Consider the following 9066-nt stretch of genomic DNA (forward strand, 5'->3'; position numbering starts at 1 on the left):
CATGATACAACGAGAGACTGGTCAACCACCCGAGGACTCACCGGAATCTTTAGGATTCCTCCGCATTAACGAAGGTCCATTTCTCGGACAAGTACATACGCGCCCGTACTCGGATGCACGCGAAAGTACCACGGGCTACATAGTAGCCCCACTTTAGAATCCCGTGGGTAAGCGAAAGTGTTACAACTATATAGTCTGATTGCCTAGTTCGTCGTGCGATCACCTCCTTAATGGACCAAGACGTCGGATCAAGTGTGATTAAGCATATTTTTTCACGAACACCCCCGCATTGTATGCGTGGGGGCTAAAGCCAACGACTGCTAACTTTTGGATTACATATTTATATATACATATATATATATAAATGGCCGCACAGGGGAAATAATCATATTCTCAGGTAAATAGTATAAATCTAGCCTCATAATCAAAATAAACATTGTTTTTACAATGATTTCGTTCATTCGAACAGGACATTCTACGAGCACTGCGCCTCTACTAGACGGGCACCTTCTGTGACCTGCGCCAAGTAGTGCTCGGCTGGATATAGACCCCCCACCGGATCCTGGGCCGCTATCATGGTGGCATCCATATCCGTCCAATAGGCTTTAACGCGGGCGAGGGCCATCCGTGCACCTTCTATACACGCCGATCTCCTCATGACATTGATCCGAGGCACGGCCCCAAGGAACTGTTGCACCAAACTAAAGTAACTGTCCGGTTTAGGCCCCTTTGGCCAAAGATGGTCTATTACAGACCGCATTGCAAGCCCGGACAGCCTGTGAAGCTCCGCTACAGCAGCCATCTTGTCACTCAACGGTAGCAGGCGTGTGGGAGCATGGAATTGCGATCAGAAAAGCTTCTCCACTTCCTTGTCACCTTGACCTTTGAAGAAGTCGGTAGCATCAGCCATACTCTTCGCCAAATCCGCATATGCGTCCGCCGGACTCCAGCGTCCATCCAGGGGAGCATACTTCGGATCGAAAAATTTCGTCCTCAGTAAATAGGAGCCCCCAGCCATGATTTCACCGGCCTATCGAAGCACCTCCCGCGCACCCCTGAGCTCAGTCCGGATTTCCTTGGTGGCATTCAGCGCCTTGTTCAGTTCGGCCGAATTACCCTCACACTCCTTTTTAAGGAACTCGGTCAGCAGCATCTTTTAACTCAATAGCCATTTTGGCTATCTTTTCCGTGCTTCGACGATGAGCAGCCTGTTCGGCCCTCAGTTCCTCGGCCGCCTTTAGGGCAGCCGCACAGCTCACCCGAGCTTGTTCCTTGGCTTGAGCAAGTTCTGCCCTCAGGACCTCCACGGCAGCAGCACCATCTGCAGTCCGAACAAATTATATTAATACGTGCCACCTTAATATTTTCCTATGCAATGGGAGACAGGGCACATACCTTGTGATGTATCCAGCCGCTCATTCATCAGAGTAATATCGGCATCAATCGACCCAGTTTGCCTCGATAGTTCGGCAACTTCAACGGACGGGCCGGCGGTCAGACCCACAGGTACCTACACACGTTTACAGCACTATCATTGGTTTATGATCCCCCATTTGCCGCCTAGGGAGGGCAATCAGAGTCTCAGGGGCTACTATCTATATGGAGCACACCTAGCGTGTGCCTTACAACCAAAGAAATAGTGAGTTCTCCATTACATGCCTCAAAGCCTCTGAGAAGGCTTGTGAATGCTTCAAACCGCTTGTAGCGGATGAAATCTTCTTGACCACCGCGCTCATTAATGAGTGGTGCTCCTCCGAGAGCACAGCTTGCTCCAGTAAGCCCGTCAGTACGTCCGGACTCAGGGCGGCTGACGTATTGGCCTCCGGCCTTGGCGAATCCGGACTCCTCCATGACAACACCTCGGTGTTGCCCGCATCAAGAATCGGAGAGGCGGGTGGGGTCTCGCTCTCCATCATCTCCGGAGGAAGGTCCCCCGAAGACGATCCCTATTGAGAAGAGCTGCCAGCCGGACTGCAAAAAGTTGAATCCTGGTCATTGATCCAGGAGAAATACGGTACCTTTAAGTTAATGATTGACTTACGGCTCGTTGGAGGGCTGGCCCGTTGGTGGGCGTAACGCGGTGAGGGTGCCCGTCGCGGCAGAGCCCCTTGGGGACACCTTCTTCCCAGGTTTGGGCGTCTCCATCTCCAGGCCTTCAGAGGCGGCTCTCTTCTTCCCGCGTGGGGAGGAGGCTTCAGCCTCCCCTTCCCGACTATCCTCCTTGGGGGAAGTAACAATTCCCCTGGTTCGGATGCATAGCATGTGGGGTTCGGTTTCTTCGTTCCTCCCCTTGTCTTTCCTCGAGGGCATTTTGCTGAGTACCGGGTCGAGCATCTTGGCCACGGTAGGGGTGGGCGAGCCTTCGGGAAGTGGCGCCGAACACCTGATTCTCTCCGCCTTGCTGAGCCATTCCTGGATGCGGATGATGTTCAGAATAAACAATCATGACAAATACAAAACTGGGTGTCCGGTATCAAGGCTACTTACTTGAGTATCTAGGCGATTGCAGCTTAGGCCCGCATCCTCGGTGGTATCCGGACACGCTACTTTCCGTCCGAAGAATAATTTGCACATCTCTTCGAGCTTCAAGCCGAAGAAGTGCTTCACAGTCCACGGACCCTCTGGGTTGAACTCCCACATCCGAAGAGGCCGGCGCTGGCATGGCAACATCCGCCGGATCTTGCATTACGCTAACAAGGTTGATATCCCTCTCGAGAAGCTCCCAGATGCGGTTCTGCAGTATTGGTACATCGCCTGCGGGCCCTCAATTACGTCCTACGTCTGTCCAGGACGCCAACTGCGACGGGGGGCCCGAGCGGAACTCGGGGGCGGCTACCCACTTTGTGCCCCTTGGGGCCGTAGCATAAAACCACCTCCGTTGCCATACGTCAGATACTTCTGGGAAAGAACCCTCCGGCCATGGGGCATCGGCGTTTCTGCTTATTACGGCACCTCCACACTGCACGTGTCGCCCCTCGATCATCTTCGGCTTCACATTGAAGGTCTTGAGCCATAAGCCGAAGTGTGGCGTGACATGGAGAAAAGCCTCGCACACGATAATGAACGACGAGATATGGAGGATAGCATCTGGAGCTAGATCATGAAAATCCAGCCCATAATAGAACATGATCCCCCTCACAAAGGGATGGAGGGTGAAACCCAAATCGCGGAGGAAGTGTGGGATGAAAACGACACACTCATTGGGCTCCGGCGTAGGGATGACCTGCCCCGGAACAGGAAGCCTGTGCTGGATATCGGCGGTCAGGTATCCGACCTCCCTTAGCTTTGCAATGTCCTTCTCTTCGATTGAGGAGGCCACCCACCGGCCTTGAGGGTCAGATTCGGACATATTGGAGGATTCCGGAGGGGTCAAGCTTAGGTTTTGGGTGTTAGAACTCGAGGAGCGAACGGGCGCGATGAAGGTGAAAAAGGAGGCGTAGGTCTCGACCCCTTTATAAAGAGGGTGAATATCAAGAGTCCCTGGTGTGACCGTTTGAGGCTTATCTAAAAACACACGGGGTAATACCAATAGCCGTCGTGGGGTCATGCACGCTCATATTGACGGAAAATCCCGTAATAAAAGGGACATGACCTCTGCCTCGACGGGACGTGCCAATAAAACCGCCTCGTAACATGAGTCATTGTGGGGAAGGAAACGTTGGTTCACATTGGACCGAGCCACGATACAAGGGCATGACACACGAAGATTGCCAGCAAATCAGATCTATACCATACGAAGATCATCTTGCAGATCCAGACATGGTCTACGTGTTCGATAAACCACTTTGGAGAATTCGGAGGAGGAACCCGCCTTGCAATGCCGAAGACAATACTGCGCGCTGGACTCATCGTCATTGAAGCCTGGTTCAGGGGCTACTAAGGGAGTCCTAGATAAGGGGGTATCCGGACAGCCGGACTGTGTACAATGTCCAGACTATTGAAGCATGAAGATACAAGAATCAAGACTTCGGCCCGTGTTTGGATGGGACTTTCCTTGGCGTGGAAGGCAAGCTTGGCGATTCGGATATTATATTTCCTTCCTTGTAACCGACTCCATGTAAATCCTAGCCCTCTCCGGTGTCTATATAAACCGGAGAGGTTGGTCCTTAGAAGGCCGAACACAATTACATTCATACCATCATAGGCTAACTCCTAGGGTTTAGCCTCTACGATCTCATGGTAGATCTGCTCTTGTACTACCCATATCATTAATATTAATCAAGCAGGAAGTAGGGTTTTACCTCCATCGAGAGGGCCCGAACCTGGGTAAACATCTGTGTCCCTTGCTTCCTGTTACCATCAGCCTTGACGCACAGATCGGGACCCCCTACCCGAGATCCGTCGATTTTGACACCAACACCCGTGGTGTGGAGGGCTGGATGAACAATATACGATGGAGGGGTGGCCGTGGAGGGGTGGTTGAACAGGACCCCGTGGTGTGGAGGGCTGGATGAACAGTAGACGGTGGAGGGGTGGTTGAACAGTAGCCGGTGGAGTAGCGCGCGGTGGAAGCTGGATGAACACGAGCCCGTGGAGGCTGGAGGAGGTCGACGGTAGCCCGTGGAGGCTGGAGGAGGTCGATGGTGGATATGAACAATATCCCGTGGAGTCCTGTTTTGCGGTACGCCACACCCCTCCCGATGAACAGGACCCCCGTTTCGACCGTAGCGCTCCAACACAAGTCTGTTTCGTCCATTTTGCGGTACGCCACACCCCTCCCGATCAACAGGACCCCCGTTCCGACCGTATGAGGTCTGTTTCGTCCATTTTGCTGTACGCCACACCCCTGCCGATCAACAGGACCCCCGTTTCGACCGTAGGAGGTCCATTTCGTCCGTTTTGCGGTACGCCACACCCCTCCCGATCAACAGGACCCCGTTCTGAACGTGGCCGGTCGAACACAAGGCCGTTTCCTCCGTTGTGCGGTATGCCAGGCCTTGTTTCCATCTCCTGTTCCGTCCAAGCCGGTTGGCTCCCATGCGTTCTGTTGCCTCCCGATGAACACGACGCATTCCGTTGAGTCCCGATGAACACGACGCATTCCGTTGCCTCCCCATGAACACGACGACGACGTTGTTTCTCCGTTCCGACCAGCCATGTACACGAGCCCTCACCGTATGTATGCGCGAGTAGGCATTCAAGACCCCGCCCGTATGTACAAATACGTGGCCGTATTTATTTCTTGCACCCTAGCCGTTGTACGTACGTGTGCATGCTACGTGCGCGCCTCTACTACGACACATGCGCGCCTCTACAACGACTAGTATGTACGTACACGTTCGCGACCAGAATGACAATGCTACGTACGCTTCGACCAGGTGGGTCCCGACTGTCAGGCACTTCCTTGCGTGCGAAAATGTGGCTGGTGGGTCCCAGCAGTCAGAGGGGAGAATCGTTATTTTTTTGCCCAGACGCACTTCCTTGCGTGCGAAGATGTAGCTGGTGGGTCCCAGCAGTCAGGGGGGAGAATCGTTTTTTTTGCCCGGACGCATTTCCTTGCGTGCAAAGATGTAGCTGGTGGGTCCCAGCAGTCAGGGGGAAACGTTTTTTTTTGTGAAATACGGTGGCCCATCCGATGGGTCCTCGCTGTCAGGTGGAGGAATAATTATTTTGCACGTAATAAGGAGGCACTTCCTTGCTGTGGCCGTGGACCCAGCTGTCAGCCTCTCCACGTATAGTCCACGTCCGATGGAAGCCGTTCCTTGACTACGTTGACCACACCGCGCCAAGAGCACCAGGGCAGTGGACAACGGCGAGGCCTAGGAAGGGGGCGACATAGAGCCAGGGAAGACGCGATAGTGGATGTCCACGCGTAGAGGAGTACGAGGGTTCACTAGTTCACTGCGGTGTGAGGCTGCCATCGCCGCAGAATAAAAGGGGGTGTGGGTGAGTAGAGGGATGGCCTGGCCAGCGGTTGGATTAGTAGGGGGCGGTGACGCCTCCGCCGCATCACAGACGGCCACGGGAGGCAGGAGCACGAGGCAGGACCGGCGCTGGTTTGGGCGGCTGGAGCAAGAAGACCAGAGGTTGAAGAAGCACTACGGCTGTTGGATGGACATCGTACGGTCACTGGAGCTAGAATCGTGCATATTGACTAAGTTGACAAAGCCCTCCATCCCCGTCAACTTAGTAGGCCCACAAGTCAGCCTACCACTATATTGGGTCCCAGCTAACAGGGGGAGTATTCATTTTTTTGTGCGTAATAAGGAGGCACTTCCTTGCCTACGAAGATATAGCTTGTGGGTCCGAGCTGTTAGCGGCGGTAACCTTTTTTCGCGAAATACAGAGGCCCTTTCGATGGATCCCCGATGTCAGGTGGAGGAATCATTTTTTTGCGCGTAATAAGGAGGCATTTCCTTGCGTGCGGCCGTGGACCCAGCTGTCAGCCTCTCCACGTACAGTCCACTTCAGATGCTTGTCGGTTGTTGACCATGTTGACCAGGCCGCGCCGAGAGCACCAGGGCGATGGACGACGGCGAGGCCTAGGAATGGAACAATACGGAGGCAGGGAATACTCGGCAGTTGTTTCCCACGCGGAGGGGAGTACGACTGCACGAGGGTTTACTGGTTCGTCTGCCGTCGCCGGAGAATAACAGCAGGTGTGGGTGAGTAGAGGGATGGCTAGGCCAGCGATGGGAGTACGGTGGGGCGGTGAGGGCTGCGCGGCAGCACAGCCGGCCGCGGGGAGGAGGGAGTAGGCAGTCCCGTCGGCGCTTGTTTGAGCGGCTGGAGCAGGAAGAGCAGAGATTGAACAAGCACGACGGCTGTTGGATGGACATCATACGGTCACTTGAGCTAGAAACGTTCATATTGACTAAGTTGACAAAGCCCTCCGTCCCCGTCAACTTAGTATGCCCACAAGTCTGCCTCCCACCATGGTGGGTCCCAGCTAGCAGGGGGGTATTCATTTTTCTGTGCGTAATAAGGAGGCACCTCCGGTGGGTCCGAGCTGATAGCGGGGGGAACGTTTTTTTTCGCGAAATACGATGGTCCGTCCGGTGGGTCCCAGCAGTCAGGGGCAAACATTTTTTTCGCGAAATACGGTGGCCCGTCCGGTGGGTCCCAGCAGTCAGGGGCGAACATTTTTTCTGCGAAATACTGGTGGCCCGTCCGGAGGGTCCCTGCTGTTAGGTGGAGGAATCATTATTTTGCTTGTAATAAGGAGGCACTTCCTTGCGGCTGCCATGGACCTAGCTGTCAGCCTCTCCACGTACAGTACTCTTCCGATGGAAGTCGGTCGTTGACCACATTGACCATGCCGCGTCGAGAGCACCACGGTGCTGGACGACGGCGAGGCCTAGGAAGGGGATGACGCGGAGCCGGGGAAGACGCGGCAGTGGATGCCCACGCGGAGAGGAGCACGAGGGTTCACTGGTTCGGCTGCGGTGTGAGGCTGCCGTGTCACATCCCTAGCTTCTGGCATTGCACTAGTACTAGCCTTTGGTGATGCATCATGTTTACTTTTACAGAAAGTTGAAATGGGGATTGTCCAAACCCTAGCATTTTAAGAATTCACCAGGTTCACCTAAAATATTTTCAGTCAATCCAAGTGGCTTTCAAAAATGTTCATCATCTTTGGAATAATGCTGGAAACAGTAACCAGAGATGATGCACATTTTTCCATGTCATTTTGGATCTTTGAACTAATATATATTGTATTTGAGTTGGAGCAAATATATGTTACATATATTTTTAATGCTTCAATAATTCTGATATTTTGTGAGGGGCTCTAGAATATTACTTTCAGTCCCTGCAAAAATTATTGGAAGAAACAAAAATGATTTAGTGTTTGAACTAAATCAAAACAGATTGAAACAAATAGAAAACAATGATTAAAAAATAAAACAGAGCAAAAATAAAAAGGGAGACGGCCACCTGGGCCACTTACCTGCTTACCTGTCCGGCCCAGCTCCTCCCGCTGGCCCAGCCCGCCACCGCTACCCCCCTGTCGTCTTCTTCCCTCGCCAGAAGGACGCGGGCACGCGCCCGGCGCGCGCGGCCACGCGCCCCGGCCACCTCCTCCCTGCCTGGCTGCCTCCTCCTTCCCTGGTTCCCTCCCACGACGCCACGCCACCCCCTCGGACCCTCTCACTCTTCCTCGAGGCCCCGCCCCTCTGCTCTTTCTCTCTCGCTCGAACCCGAACACAGCCGTCGCCACCGACGCCGTTCGCCGCGGCCACCATCCCCCTCTCGCCTCCCCGACGCCTCCCAGAGCTCCGCAAGTCCTCCCTCGTCCTCCTCGTCGTCTCACGCGACCAGAAGAGCCCCGGAATGCCGCCCCCGACGTTTTCCCCCTCGCCGGCCGCCGAGGATCTGCTCTGTCGAATTCGGCCACTCCGGCGCGTCTCCGAGCCCACTGAGCCACCCTGCTGCATCCCTGTGAGCTTGCCGTCGTTTCCTCTCACCTCTCTCTCTCTCGCGCGCACCCTGTAGCCGCCGCCCCACAAGCACCCGAAGCCGCCGTCCGCCATGGCCGGTGAGCTTCGTGCTCCCGGGGTCCTCCACCTGCGCTCGTTGCCTTCGAGTGCCCCTGACGACCCCAGTAACCCGTAGAGACCCTCAGCTGACCTCGCCGTGCCGTGTAACGCCGAACCCGAGCACGCCCGAGCTCCGGCCGCCGCTGCCAAGCTCGGGGCCGTCGTCTCCGGCCGCCCTAGCTGCTGTTGCTTGCTGAAACGGGCGCGGGTGAGCTCCAGCTCCCCGTAGCCGCTCTCCTCCGTCCATTTGGACGCCGGAGGAGCGAACCCGAGCCCTCCGCCGCGCCTGTTGCCACCGGCGACGAACCGCCGGCGTGTTAGGCCCTGTTGACCAGGGGTTTGACACCCCCTGGGTCGATGACAGGTGGGGCCAGCCCCCCTGTTAATTAGTTAGTTATTTTAATTTAATTACCCCCCCCCCCTGACGCTGACCAGTGGGCCCGACCCCCCCTAACCTTTTAATTAAACTAAATAAACCCCTGTTAACCCCCTGTCACTGACGTGTGGGTCCCACACGTCAGGTTTGACCCTGGACAGCCGCGTTGACCCGCTGACGTCGTGCTGACGTCATGCTGACGCAATAAGTATT

The sequence above is a fragment of the Triticum aestivum genome, chromosome 5B (genome assembly GCF_018294505.1).
Source record: "Triticum aestivum cultivar Chinese Spring chromosome 5B, IWGSC CS RefSeq v2.1, whole genome shotgun sequence".
In the NCBI taxonomy this organism is placed as follows: Eukaryota; Viridiplantae; Streptophyta; class Magnoliopsida; order Poales; family Poaceae; genus Triticum; species Triticum aestivum.